Source organism: Tamandua tetradactyla, chromosome 7 (assembly GCF_023851605.1).
Source record: "Tamandua tetradactyla isolate mTamTet1 chromosome 7, mTamTet1.pri, whole genome shotgun sequence".
In the NCBI taxonomy this organism is placed as follows: Eukaryota; Metazoa; Chordata; class Mammalia; order Pilosa; family Myrmecophagidae; genus Tamandua; species Tamandua tetradactyla.
In genome coordinates this window covers 80,842,680-80,858,304 of record NC_135333.1, presented here as the reverse complement: position 1 = coordinate 80,858,304, position 15,625 = coordinate 80,842,680, and the positions used below count along the sequence as shown (strand labels likewise).

At 36.5% G+C, this 15,625-nt stretch overlaps 1 long non-coding RNA gene across 3 annotated transcripts in view; it reads left to right on the top strand.

The window, feature by feature from the left end:
• The window catches only part of LOC143691565 (uncharacterized), a 77,739-nt gene that overhangs the window by 7,833 nt on the left and 54,281 nt on the right, over nucleotides 1-15,625 (top strand). The window contains exon 4 of one of the 3 annotated variants that reach the window (XR_013179578.1): nucleotides 10,355-10,941. The exons of the other annotated variants lie outside the window; for them this stretch is intronic. This is a non-coding gene — a long non-coding RNA (uncharacterized LOC143691565). Of the gene's footprint in view, nucleotides 1-10,354; nucleotides 10,942-15,625 lie in introns of those variants that run through there. 3 annotated transcript variants of the gene reach the window in all.

Here is a 15,625-nt window from a genome sequence, read left to right as displayed (position 1 = left end):
TCTTCTGCGATTATATTACTCTTTATCTAAACAACACTTGAGACATATATTACCATAAGCCTTGCATTATAATGTACATATTTTCTTTATGTTTTGCTTTACTATGGAGTCTGAATTATATTCAGAACTTCTTGGTTCTTGAACGTTATGAGCACCAATTTTTAAAATTAATTGTCTGCTGTTCTTGATCCTGCTTCTGGCCTTTGCATATTTCCATATACTTATTGCATTATTTTTACTTAACTGCATGCATTTATTAAAAAGGTTTTTTTTTAGTCATTGATTTGTTTATTCCTTGTTCATGCTGTTGCTCTCTGGAGCAAAAATTGATGCAATGGAAATTTTTAGAATAACTTTTTAAAATGCTCCTTTTATCTATGTATTGTTTGAATTTAAACATTTTTCTTGAAGTATGGTTTGTATCCAATGAAATGCATAGATTTTAAGTATAGTGTTTGATGAGTTAAGTATAGAGTTTGATGATAATGCCTAGACCTGTCTAAGCTACACTTCTGTCAAGATAGTTCCATTATTCCAGGGAATGTTTCCTTGTGTTCTTTCCCAAACTGTCTTCACCTTTCTTCCCAGAGGCAATCACTGTTCTAGTTTCTATCACTATGGAATAGTTCTGTTGCCTTCTGCTAAAGTCTTTAATATTGCTCTAGCAATCAGTGAATGTATGGTTGTCTCAACTTGATTGTTTGGGGTTTGATTAGAGTATAGGTAGACCAGTCCTGCTCCTAAGGAGTAGTAATTCTGGAGTTCCAACTGAACATCCAGGGCATTCAACAAGGTCTCTGCCTTCTGACTGATAAGGTCTATGGTGTATTACAGCACTTTTCCATCCAGAGACTCTATTGGGTTCGTAACTCCACACTAGCTAGTCTCCACAAGGCCTGTGGTCTCTTCTTCTGCACACATAGCTTAGAATTTAGACAAAGACTGTGGAGGACACTCACTCATTTGTGAAGTTCAGAATCCAGCTGATTCTATGGAATGATTCTACGGAAAGATTCTATGGAATCTTACCCCACAAACTAGAGATACCTTGCGTGGTAGTTAGGTTCGGGTGTCAACTTGACCAGGTGAGGGTGCCTTGTTCTGTTGCTGTGGGCATGACCCATTGGCATGTGAAACTCATCTATCACTGATGACATCTGTGGTCTGGCTAAGGGGCATGGCTTCTGCAGTGAATGATGTTTAATTTAATTGCCTGGATGCTTAAATGAGAGAGCTCAATGCAGCACAGCCCAAGCAGCTCAGTATGCCTCATCTCCACACACACAGCTTGGCCCAGACCTTTGGAGATGTAGAAAGGAATCACCCTGGGGAAAGCTGTGGGAATGCAGAAGCTGGGAGAGAAGGCCAGCAGAGAAGCAGAGATCACCCTGTGCCTTCCCGTGTAAGAGAGAACCTCAGATGAAAGTTAGCTGCCTTTCCTCTGAAGAACTATAAGTTTTTAACTAAATAACCCCCCCCCCCCTTTTATGAAAAGCCAATCCATCTCTGGTGTGTTGCATTCTGGCAGCTTCGGCAGACTAGAACACCTTGGTAAACCCTGACCTCCAATCTGTCTCTTTTACTAAGTGCGATTGCTGTTCTTTGTTTGGGCTCCGCTTCCCTCTGGATGGAAAGTGTTCTCTGGTAAAAATTAGGCTGCATGTAGAGCTTATTTTTTGTCCTTCTTTTCTCTTGATAATTATGACACTGAACTTTTCCAATTTTTCCCAGTATTATATTGTATATAGCAGAATGGTCTGATAAATATTATGTTATCATGGCCAGAACTAAAAGTCTCATAATGAGGTTAATTTTTACTGATATATTTTTTGACATTCTATCTTGGTTGATAAACCCCTCCTTAAAAATAGAATAATGCATTCCATATCTATCTTATATGGTTGTTTTAGGTTTAAATAATCTTTGAAAAATATAACTCTTCTCACAAATGATAAAACTTCAGTGTAAGTAAAATCCTAACTCTTCAATATGATTAATATCCTAACAATTTAAAAACATACTCATGGTAGGTAAACTCAACTCAGTTAAAGAGAGTGTAATTCTGGAAAAAAATATATGTGGGAGGATAACATATACTTTTATCACTTCCCAAGTTTTTCCAATAAACCACCCTTTTGGCAGAGGAGTCTCAGCTGGATCCCATCAAGTATGAATTTTATTGAAGGTGCGATATTTGATTTTAAAATTGCATGCATGCAATATATAACTACATTGGGCTTAATTAAAATATAGTATTGTCTTCTCTTTCCAATCTTGGAGCAAAATAGAGTCAGAAAATATCACTGTATTAGTTTTATAGCTCCAGTTGTATCCTGCACATAGATAGTTATATGCTTCTTCAAGAACTGTAGTAATATGTCTATATTTACCTGAGACCTGAAAACATTAATCTGAATATGAATATTTGGTCTACTTAATTCTGAACACTAATATTGGAAATTCATTGTGTTTTGTACTTTTTAAAACTGTGTTCCTTATATCAATTTTTTCTGTGAATAGCTCTAATTGAAGAAACAGATGAACACATTTAATTTATAGATGTGCTTAAATAACTGAGCATTTTATTGCATTCAGAGATGAATTTTTAGTAGAGATATGAATATTACCAAAGGGTCACATTTCATTTTGGTACTCTCAGTTCTCTTCCCTTAAGATAAATTCCTGGTATCATTTGAAATCATTCTCCTAGATCCTTAAAAATGAGTGTGGAGGACAAATTCCTCTAATATATTGTAAATTGAGACTTTGGAGAAATTGTAACATAACCAAGACCAAATTATGATTAATTTTGAACAATCTAAACCTCTTTGCTACATATCTCGAGAAAGATGGATTCAAATTACAGCACGTATCTTCAAATATTTAAGTTAGTGATATGTGCTTTCAATCTCAACGATAATTTAAACCATCTACCACCTTAAAGATAATTCTACAAAAGTAAGATTTGGACTCATTGGGATACTAATGGCTATACTAAGTCAATGTTACATGAGTTTCAAAGATATTTTCCTGTCATCCTCTAATGCCATCACCTAGATTACTCTTATATTAGAGCTGCATCTTTGGTTTGTGAGATATAAAGACTAGTAAATAAATAACTCAAACAAAATAGCTCTCAGGACATAAAATATGATCAAAGCATCCAGTTCCTTCAGAAAATTATTAGTTGTAAGGAGGCTTTGACCTTATGAATATAATAGCTGTTCATTGACTGATGAATGAATCCTTATAGTTAACATGGATAAATAAATGTGCTGGAAATATTCACAATCCTGGGCATCAACCTAAATGTTCCCAATCTATTTCTGGTTAGAAATTGGATCAATTTAGTGTAGTCAAACTTTATTACCTTCTCTAATGCCATATACATTTCTACTAGGCAAAGGTTCTAAGAACTAAAGATAAAAAAGTCAAGAATTAATAAAATTCTGTCTTAAAGGTTCTAAGAACTATAGATAAAAAAGTCAAGAATTAATAAAATTCTCCTCTCCTACCTGAAGAAGTTCTCTTTTTTACGTCTCCCCTGCCTTTTTCTGGATTTTTTTTTTCAATATCTCCATATGCTTCTTACAACCCCCCATTTTTCTAGCCTCAGATACACTTTTTTTATTAATTAAAAAATTAACTAACACAACATTTAGAAATCATTCCATTCTACATATACAATCAGTAATTCCCAATATCATCACATAGATGCATATTCATCATTTCTTAGTACATTTGCATCGATTTAGAAAAAGAAATAAAAAGACAACAGAAAAAGAAATAAAATGATAATAGAAAGAAATAAAAAAAACAATACCTCAGATGTAGCTTCATTCAGTGTTTTAACATAATTACATTACAATTAGGTAGACAATTAGGTAGTATTGTGCTGTCCATTTATGAGTTTTTGTATCCAGTCTTGTTGCACAGTCTGTATCCCTTCAGCTCCAATTACCCATTACCTTACCCTATTTCTATCTCCTGATGGTCTCTGTTACCAATGACATATTCCAAGTTTATTCTCTAATGTCGGTTCACATCAGTGGGACCATACAGTATTTGTCCTTTAGTTTTTGGCTAGTCTCACTCAGTATAATGTTCTCTAGGTCCATCCATGTTATTACATGCTTCATAAGTTTTTCTGTCTTAAAGCTGCATAACATTCTACCGTATGTATATACCACAGTTTGTTTAGCCATTCTTCTGTTGATGGACATTTTGGCTGTTTCCATCTCTTTGCAATTGTAAATAATGCTGCTATAAACATTGGTGTGCAAATGTCTGTTTGTGTCTTTGCCCTTAAGTCCTTTGAGTAGATACCTAGCAATGGTATTGCTGGGTCGTATGGCAATTCTATATTCAGCTTTTTGAGGAACCGCCAAACTGCCTTCCACAGTGGTTGCACCATTTGACATTCCCACCAACAGTGGATAAGTGTGCCTCTTTCTCCACATCCTCTCCAGCACTTGTCATTTTCTGTTTTGTTGATAATGGCCATTCTGGTGGGTGTGAGATGATATCTCATTGTGGTTTTGATTTGCATTTCTCTAATGGCCAGGGACATTGAGCATCTCTTCATGTGCCTTTTGGCCATTTGTATTTCCTCTTCTGAGAGGTGTCTGTCCAAGTCTTTTTCCCATTTTGTAATTGGGTTGGCTGTCTTTTTGTTGTTGAGTTGGACAATCTCTTTATAAATTCTGGATACTAGACCTTTATCTGATATGTCATTTCCAAATATTGTCTCCCATTGTGTAGGCTGTCTTTCTACTTTCTTGATGAAGTTCTTTGATGCACAAAAGTGTTTAATTTTGAGGAGCTCCCATTTATTTATTTCCTTCTTCAGTGCTCTTGCTTTAGGTTTAAGGTCCATAAAACCACCTTCAATTGTAAGATTCATAAGATATCTCCCTACATTTTCCTCTAACTGTTTTATGGTCTTAGACCTAATGTTTAGATCTTTGATCCATTTTGAGTTAACTTTTGTATAGGGTGTGAGATACGGGTCCTCTTTCATTCTTTTGCATATGGATATCCAGTTTTCTAGGCACCATTTATTGAAGAGACTGTTCTGTCCCTGGTGAGTTGGCTTGACTGCCTTATCAAAGATCAAATGTCCATAGATGAGAGGGTCTATATCTGAGCACTGTATTGGATTCCATTGGTCGATATATCTATCTTTATGCCAGTACCATGCTGTTTTGACCACTGTGGCTTCATAATATGCCTTAAAGTCAGGCAGCATGAGACCTCCAGCTTCGTTTTTTTTCCTCAAGATACTTTTAGCAATTCAGGGCACCCTGCCCTTCCAGATAAATTTGCTTATTGGTTTTTCTATTTCTGAAAAATAAGTTGTTGGGATTTTGATTGGTATTGTGTTGAATCTGTAAATCAATTTAGGTAGAATTGACATCTTAACTATATTTAGTGTTCCAATCCATGAACATGGTATGCCCTTCCATCTACGTAGGTCTTCTGTGATTTCTTTTAACAGTTTTTTGTAGTTTTCTTTGTATAGGTCTTTTGTCTCTTTAGTTAAATTTATTCCTAAGTATTTTATTCTTTTAGTTGCAATTGTAAATGTAATTTGTTTCTTGATTTCCCCCCTCAGCTTGTTCATTGCTAGTGTATAGAAACACTACAGATTTTTGAATGTTGATCTTGTAACCTGCTACTTTGCTGTACTCATTTATTAGCTCTAGTAGTTTTGCTGTGGATTTTTCAGGGTTTTCGACGTATAGTAACATATCATCTGCAAACAGTGATAGCTTTACTTCTTCCTTTCCAATTTTGATGCCTTGTATTTCTTTTTCTTGTCTAATTTCTCTGGCTAGAACTTCCAACACGATGTTGAATAGCAGTGGTGATAGTGGACATCCTTGTCTTGTTCCTGATCTTAGGGGGAAAGTTTTCAATTTTTCCCCATTGAGGATGATATTAGCTGTGGGTTTTTCATATATTCCCTTTATCATTTTAAGAAAGTTCCCTTGTATTCCTATCCTTTGAAGTGTTTTCAACAGGAAAGGATGTTGAATCTTGTCAAATGCCTTCTCTGCATCAATTGAGATGATCATGTGATTTTTCTGCTTTGATTTGTTGATATGGTATATTACATTAATTGATTTTCTTATGTTGAACCATCCTTGCATACCTGGGATGAATCCTACTTGGTCATGATGTATAATTCTTTTAATGTGTTGCTGGATTCGATTTGCTAGAATTTTGTTGGGGAGTTTTGCATCTATATTCATTAGAGAAATTGGTCTGTAGTTTTCTTTTTCTGTAATATCTTTGCCTGGTTTTGGTATGAGGGTGATGTTGGCTTCATAGAATGAATTAGGTAGCTTTCCCTCCACTTCAATTTTTTTGAAGAGTTTGAGGAGAGTTGGTACTAATTCTTTCTGGAATGTTTGGTAGAATTCACATGTGAAGCCGTCTGGTCCTGGACTTTTCTTTTTGGGAAGCTTTTGAATGATTGATTCAATTTCTTTACTTGTGATTGGTTTGTTGAGGTCATCAATATCTTCTTGAGCCAAAGTTGGTTGTTCATGCCTTTCTAGGAACCTGTCCATTTCATCTACATTGTTGTATTCATTAGCGTAAAGTTGTTCATAGTATCCTGTTATTACGTCCTTTATTTCTGTGAGGTCAGTGGTTATGTCTCCTCTTCCATTTCTGATCTTATTTATTTGCGTCCTCTCTCTTCTTCTTTTTGTCAATCTTGCTAAGGGCCCATCAATCTTGTTGATTTTCTCATAGAACCAACTTCTGGTCTTATTGGTTTTCTCTATTATTTTCATGTTCTCAATTTCATTTATTTCTGCTCTAATCTTTGTTATTTCTTTCCTTCTGCTTGCTTTGGGGTTAGTTTGCTGTTCTTTCTCCAGTTCGTCAGTTGGACAGTTAATTCCCAACTGACGAACTGGAGTTAAATCCCGAATTTTTGCCCTTTCTTCTTTTTTGATATAGGCATTTAGGGCAATAAATTTCCCTCTTAGTACTGCCTTTGCTGCATCCCATAGGTTTTGATATGTTGTGTTTTCATTTTCATTCGCCTCGAGATATTTACTAATTTCTCTTGTAATTTCTTCCTTGACCCACTGGTTGTTTAAGAGTGTGTTGTTGAGCCTCCACATATTTGTGAATTTTCTGGCCCTCTGCCTATTATTGATTTCCAACTTCATTCCTTTATGATCCGAGAAAGTGTTGTGTATGATTTCAATCTTTTTAAATTTGTTGAGACTTGCTTTGTGACCCAGCATATGGTCTATCTTTGAGAATGATCCTTGAGCACCTGAGAAAAAGGTGTATCCTGCTGTTGTGGGGTGTAATGTCCTATGAATATCTGTTAAGTCTAGCTCATTTATTGTAATATTCAAATTCTCTGTTTCTTTATTGATCCTCTGTCTAGATGTTCTGTCCGATGTGTCTCTTTCCCTTTTCAGTGATTGCAGTGTATTCCTCACGTATTTTGGGGCATTCTGGTTCGGTGCATAAATATGTATGATTGTTATGTCTTCTTGTTTAATTGTTCCTTTTATTAGTAGATAGTATCCTTCTTTGTCTCTTTTAACTGTTTTACATTTGAAGTCTAATTTGTTGGATATTAGTATAGCTACTCCTGCTCTTTTCTGGTTGTTATTTGCATGAAATATCTTTTCCCAACCTTTCACTTTCAACCTATGTTTATCTTTGGGTCTAAGATGTGTTTCCTGTAGACAGCATATAGAAGGATCCTGTTTTTTAATCCATTCTGCCAGTCTATGTATTTTGATTGGGGAATTCAGTCCATTAACATTTAGTGTTATTACTGTTTGGGTAATACTTTCCTCTACCATTTTGCCTTTTGTATTATATATATCATATATGATTTTCCTTCTTTCTACACTCTTCTCCACACCTCTCTCTTCTGTCTTTTCATATCTGACTCTAGTGCTCCCTTTAGTATTTCTTGCAGAGCTGGTCTCTTGGTCACAAATTCTCTCAGTGACTTTTTGTCTGAAAATGTTTTAATTTCTCCCTCATTTTTGAAGGACAATTTTGCTGGATATAGGAGTCTTGGTTGGCAGTTTTTCTCTTTTAGCAATTTAAATATATCATCCCACTGTCTTCTTGCCTCCATGGTTTCTGCTGAGAAATATACAGATAGTCTTATTGGGTTTCCCTTGTATGTGATGGATTGTTTTTCTCTTGCTGCTTTCAAGATCCTCTCTTTCTCTTTGACCTCTGACATTCTAACTAGTAAGTGTCTTGGAGAACGCCGATTTGGATCTATTCTCTTTGGGGTGCGCTGCACTTCTTGGATCTGTAATTTTAGGTCTTTCATAAGAGTTGGGAAATTATCAGTGATAATTTATTCCATTAGTTTTTCTCCTCCTTTTCCCTTCTCTTCTCCTTCTGGGACACCCACAACATGTATATTTGTGTGCTTCATATTTTATCATTCAATTCCCTGAGCCCCTGCTCAAATTTTTCCATTCTTTTCCCTATAGTTTCTGTTTCTTTTTGGATTTCAGATGTTCCATCCTCCAGTTCACTAATTCTAACCTCTGTCTCTTGAAATCTACCATTGTAGGTTTCCATTGTTTTTTTCATTTCTTCTACTGTAGCTTTCATTCCCATAAGTTCTGTGATTTGTTTTTTCAGACTTTCCATTTCTTCTTTTTGTTCATCCCTTGCCTTCTTCATGTCCTCCCTCAATTTATTGATTTTGTTTTTGAAGAGGTTTTCCATTTCTGTTCATATTTTCAGAATTCATTGTCTCAGCTCCTGTATCTCATTTAAACTATTGGTTTGTTCCTTTGACTGGGCCATATCTTCAATTTTCCTGGTGTGATTTGTTATTTTTTCTGGTGTCTGGACATTTAATCAGATTTCCCTGAGTGTGAGACCCAGCAGGTTGAAAGACTTTCCTGTGAAGTCTCTGGGCTCTGTTTTTCTTATCCTGTCCTGTATGTAGCACTTATCTGTCTGCGGGTCCCACCAGCAAAAGATGTTGTGGCTCCTTTAACTTCGGAAGGCTCTGCTTGCTGGGTGCATGGTGGAGACAGAGGAAAGGTTGTAGGCTGGTTTAATGGCTTCAAATTGTGAAGTCCTGGGATCTGAATTCCTTGAGAGAGGGATTCCACCTGAGTTGCGTTTCACCCCTCCCATGGGGAGGGTTCAGGTGGTAGAGAGCCCTGAAAGCAGACTGTTTCTGCGTTCGGGGCAGTTGCAACCTGTGTAATCCCAGCGCTGAGCCCAGAGACAACCAAGCCTCCGTAGAAACAGCTGCAGAAGGCTCTGTTTCACCCCCTTTCCTCTTTTTCAGTTAACCCAATAGGCGACTTCTGCCTTGATCAGTTTTGCCTGAACTGGGGGCCTATTTTTAGTAGTTAGAATTTGTTTATTAATGCCACTGTTGGTGTTTGGTTGGACTCAGTCCCTGCTACTGTTGGAGACTCTTTCCTTTCCCTCCAGGAAGCTGCCTGTGGCGGAGGGGTGCCGGTCACCGGCTGCCGTGGCCTGGGGAACTCGCTGATCCGAGACTCGCGGCCGGTCCGGGAAGCCGCCCGCGAGGGAGGGATGCTGGCCACCAGCTGCTGTGGCTTGGGGAACTCGCCCCTCCAACACTCAGTCGGTCCGGGAAGCCGTCCGTGAGGGAGGGGTGCCGGCCGCTGGCCGCCACGACTTGGGAAACTCGCCTCTCTGAGACTCTAAGCCGTCCGGGAAGCCGACTGTGAGGGAGGGGTGCTGGCCGCCAGCCACCGCGGCCCGGGTAAGCACGCGCCGCTTGGGGAGCTCACCACTGCGAAGTCTCGCAGCCGGTCCAGCTGGTCCAGACTGGGGTACGCTGTGTGTCTGGTCTCTGTCGTGGCTCTGGGAGCTTTTCTGTACCATTTCTGGTTATTTAGTAGTTGTTCTGGAGGAGGAACTAAGACGCGTGCACCTTACTAAGCCACCATCTTGGCCCCCTCAGATACACTTTTAATAACCACTGGAAGGTTATAATTTTCTATAATTCTCTGATTTTCACAATTTTATGCCATTAAATGTTATTTAAATACATTTATAAATGAACTTTATTAAAAGTCAAAATAGAAGCTGGTGTTTTGACATGTAAAAATGTCCTACTTTTCCAACATGTTCCTTTGTATTTTTGTTTTATTTTATTTTAATGTTGCAATATCTAAACATTGTGTCACTAGTTTTCCAAGACAATAAATTAGGTCACAATCATAAGAAAATATTTAGTTTTAAATGTTAGCAAAGAAAGGGCAGCAGAGCATTTATTTGCTATGAATACTGATTCTGTGTTTCCAGAATCTCAGTTAAATTAAATGTTAATGAATACACATCTGCTTTGTTTCAGATGGAAGCAAACCTGGGCTTCTGACTATTCCAGAGTGCCACCTTCTGGAAATGAAATGCTTCTCTAAATGTCCAAAAGCCACCCATTCTGTTTGTGTGCAGGCGTGTGACTCAGTACTGAGAAAAACCATGACTCATAAGAAATATACACTCCTTAAAGTTTAAGAAAAGTCAATGATGTGTGGCAAAGGCAGAATAAGTGAACATATTTTTGACTGCTTTACTAGAAATACAATTCCATCAATTTCACCTTTTTCTCATGTTATAACTAAATAACTAAGTCTAGCTGCTTCTATATTATATGGCATTTTTATGACAAGTAAAATACACAAAAATACTTATCATTATTAAGTATAAACTAAACATTAGCAGTTCCAGAATATTTAGAATATATTCTCTAAAGCCAATTAATGAAAATACATTTTGTTTCCCATGAGCACAAGACAGCCAGACTTTTCTGATTAATTCTAACTATAGAGAGCTAGGTAAGTTTGTAATTAATTAGAGTTCAGGTTTGAATGCAGGGAATTCTGCATTTTCCACTCCCAAGAAAATTATATTTTCATGGAAAAATTATTAAAAGTTTTTAAAAAGGAACTATTGGTATTTTTCTGTTGAAAACATATTGGGGTAAAGATAGGAATGCAAAAAACAAGTTAAAAAAAGATGACAGTTCTAATTCTGAAAATTCAACCTTGTGGCATGTGGGGTGTTTAAGGTTTCACTCTTTTAATGAAAAAAATCAGGTGAAGATTTTTCAAGGTTTTTCTGGTTCCTGTTTTCAATTCTAATTCTGGTTTCTTTAAGATTATGCAAATGTAAGATTATGTAAACTTCATGCTATTATGCAAACGTTTGACTAAGTCTTAACGAGCAAGTGTGTTGGGTGCGAACAGCTTCCTGCCCATGGCAGATATCACAAACTGATCTTGGTTCTGTTTCTCACTAAGCTAGGAAATTCACAACACTTTGTTCCAACTAGCTATTCTCAACAGAATAGAGTTCATTTATGAAATGGAACTTATTGATTATTTAGGATCTGGAGGGACCACGAAAAGGATGAAACAGAAAAAAATACTTGAAGTGAAAGTGGGGATGTAAAAGGAAGAGCGAGGTTAACATCAGTCATAAAGGAGAGGTAGAAAAGTAGTCGCATTCCTAATAAAATTTAGTTTGGAGAATGGGCTATATAGTCTCAAACTATCTTCAGTTAAATTCCATCATTAGATATTCATTCTTTTGAAAGCAATGCTCAGTCAACTGTAGATATCCAGAAGAGGTCAACACCATCATACTATGTCCATCATTAATACTTTTATCATATTTATTTCTTTAAAAATTAGCATCATCAGCCACATTGGGAACATGTCTAAGGGAGGGCAGAGCCCTCTGAAATTTTGGGCCCAGTATGCAATCCAAAGAGAACATATGCCATAGGAAGGGAGAATATCAGATTCATGACTCTGATATTCATGACTAGGAAAAATCCAACATTCTTCAAACCAATAGATTAAGTGACAGATACCATTTTGGATGCTTAGCTACAGAAGAATATGTACTGGAGCCCCAATAACAAAAAAGCACCCCACTGTGTCTGAGAGATGTACAAAAATAGAGGTGTTGGAAACATTTCATTGAATTCACTGATATGCCTGCAGAAGGTTAAAACTGGGGAAAAGAAGCATATAAAGAAAAGAAAATTACATTGAGAGTTAAATTTAAAATCAATATATAATGGTTCAGGGCAGATATCTAAAAAGATTACCTAAAAGAAATAAAAGAACAAGAAATGATAAAAATATTGTCTTTAAATATAATATGTAGCCCTGGCATAAGTAAAGAAGATGATGATCTTAAGCAGGATTGGTCAGAAATAGAAGCATACGAAGAGCAACCCAGAAGCAAAGATGGCAAAACCTATCCAAACATTGCTCATGTTTGTCAGTAAAGATTATTTTGTTTGCAAGTGACAAAAATGTAACTGGTTTGTTGTGGAGAGAGACAGAGACAGAGAGCGAGAGAGAGTGGGAAAGAATCACAGAATAATAGAATTTACAGTACACGTAACTTAAAAATTCAGGAGTACAGCCAACTCAAGACACTGCTTGACTTAAGAATTCAATACAGTCACCAGGACTCGGTCTTTGCTCCTCGCTCCCCTCTGCCTTCGGCTGGGTCTGCTCTATTCCCCGATAACCTTGGCAGCTCTCAGGCAGCATTTTCCTAGTCTACAATCTAGGCAATTAGATTCTACTTCCAAGCAATTCTAACTAATGAATCTAATGTGAGTTTCGCTCATTCTGATTGACCTGGCTCCCCTCCCTGAACTTAAGTAAGCTCTGGAGTGAGGGGGCTGCAGTGTGATGGTTGGCCAGATTGGACTAGTTTGTGCACTCCTGAAACTGGGGTTGGGGTATCTTTACTCAAATTATGTTGACAGAGAGATGGTGGGGAGGAGGTATAGTTGACAATTGTAGTGCTATTATGAAGATGAAATAGATGTTGGGCATGCCTCAAGACAGATGTTCACCACATTCTAAGAGAAAAAATTGGAACTTTCGAATATAAGTTTACAGCCTAAATTTAGGTTTCCTGGTTCTCCAATTCTGGGAGATATCAATAGGTGTTCTAGCAAAGCAAAAATATCCATAATCAAATATCTTTGGTAAACAGGACCTAAGAGATTTCCCTCAGAGATAGTAAGAATGCACACTGGCATCGTAAAAGCTTGGGAAGTCCTAGAGTATGGAAGCAAATTTCCAGAGTTTACTAAGTACTCAGTATGTTTTATACAGTTATCGTTTTCAGATTCAGGCCATTGTAGCATGGTTTGAGGAATGCTGGAGTAGATTATCATCAACATAAAAAATAAACTAAGCGACACTGACCTAGCTAAAAAGTAAAATAAAATTTTAGTGAAAGAAATAGGGAGTAGTCTCTATCACTTTGTGCTTGGTGATGAGCTTTTAGCTACAATAGCAAATAAAGGACCAATGAAAGAATTTTAAAAATAATAAATTAATCTCATCATCTTTGCCTATGTCATTAAATATTCAAATTCTAAAACTCTCTTTTCTGCTTTAGAGGCTGCCAAGCAAACCTTTGATTATAGTTTGAGTTGCCTTCTATGTGTGCCTGTGGAGAGAGGATGTGCTTGAGCTGACTGTCAGAGAATTGCAGTCTGATTGACAGTCACATTTCCAGTGGTAAATTTCTAGGTTGGATCCTGGCTTTATACATCATCTCTACCATCTCAGGTACTGTGTGTTTGTCCGTGAAAAATGACTCCACTAATGTGCTGTAGCACTGGCTTTCTAAGCATGCAATAGTAGTAAATTTTGATCCCAAACCTTGGTACATTTAACCAGTTATGCTTCACTGACCTGGCAGGTTGTCACCTCCCTTGCATTGGAGGCACCCAAGTGTCCCATTGAAGGTAAATTTTGGCCTTCAGTTATACCTGGTTGACTATGTAAGGGGTGATTCAGGCTCTGTTCTCTGGCCCTGCAAGCTTGAACAAGTTCTATGGCTTGAATTATTTTGTCGTGTTTTTAAATATTTCTAATTAAAATTTATTTCTCAGTTAAAAATCTTTCTTTCAAGTTTTAACTGTGCACTTGGAAAACATTTCTCTAAAAAAGTCTTTAACTCCTCAGAAGTAAATATCGAAGCAAATTATTCCAAAGAATTATATTTTGCATCTTGAATCTTTCTTTCTCTCTCCTTTCTCTTTTCTTTCCTTCTTCCTTCTCTCTCATTCCCTTGCTTTCTTTTCCTTTCATCTGGCTTTCTTGCCTCCTTTTCCTTTTCTCTTCCTTTCCCTCTTTTTCTCCCTCCTCCTGTCTCTCTTTATCTCAATCATTTTCCCTTAGAATTTTTAGCTCCAATTATTAGCTGTAGAGAATTTTTCACTTCTTTACCTAAAAATATAGATACAAATTATATAAGAATGCATAATGAATACTTTTAAATAAAAACCACCCACATCCTAAAATTTGAATTTCAATTTTTAATCTGTTAATGTTTTCACTTAAAATTAGATCTTTTATTTCCCTAAAAGGAGGGAAGAAAGAAAGATAGATGGGTGGAAGGAAGAGGGAAAACTAAATAAAAGTTGAAGAATAAAAAAAGGAAGGAAAGAAAGGACAAAGAGAGGAAGATAAACAAACAGATAACCTTGAGGTGGGTAAAATAAATAATACCATACATGGTATTTAAAAATGAGAAAAAAGAATAAAAGCAGAAAATTCACCCAATAGTAAATATGATTAATCATTAGAGTAGAGGAAATAGTCACTTTTGATGATAATCAGATAAGAAAAGGACAATAAATTTTACTCATAATAAGATATCAAAATTTTTGTACCATAAAATCATAAATACTGAGTCTGATGAAAATTGTGCAGTGTTAGGCAAATGGTAGTAACAAAGTAGCTCATATCACTCCATAAAATATATATGTACTTTAACTCATTAAACCTAACCTGGGAATTTAAATTAATGAAATAAATTAAGGAAATGAGAAAGCAATATAATAATTCAGAATGATTTGTAATAACAGAAGTTGGGAACAATCTTACTATCTAACCGGAAAGCCAGTTTCATAATCTAGAAGATGAAAAAAATTCAAAGTGATGACTCTATAATAAGGACTCTATCGTCTTTCCAGTGGTTTTTTTTTCTTTTTATATAAACTTTTTTTTATTGTGAAATATAGCATATATACAAAAAAGCAATTCATTTCCAAGCACATTTTAACAAGTAGTTATAGAACAGATTTTAAAGTTTAGTATGGGATACAATTCCATGATTTCTCATTTTTTCCATGTGTATATTTTTTAAAGTAAAGAGGCTAGGGTTTCTGGTTTTAGGGTAATTTAAGAACAGAACTATTTGGGGCAAAATAATTTGGGGCAAAAAAAGAGGGTTTTGATTAACCTAGATGTTTTAGTACTTAGAAATGACTACTCCCGAGTAGTGAGGTGCCCATCACCAGAGGTAATTAAACAGGAAAGTGGACATATGAGGACCATTATAGAGGGGGATTGAGTTATTTGATGTCCACTTTACCCCTGCAGGACAACTCCTTTCATTTTATATTGATGGAGAGCAGAGGATGGTCCTGTGCTGGGCATCATCTCACTTTTTTACTTCTGATCTTTTAAAGATGAGCCAGTGCCTACTAAGCTGGCTTGTGCTTGTTGGCTCAATATCATTAATCACTAACACCTTTCTAAGTGTTTACTCTGTCAGGCATGTGGCTGCAGGCTTT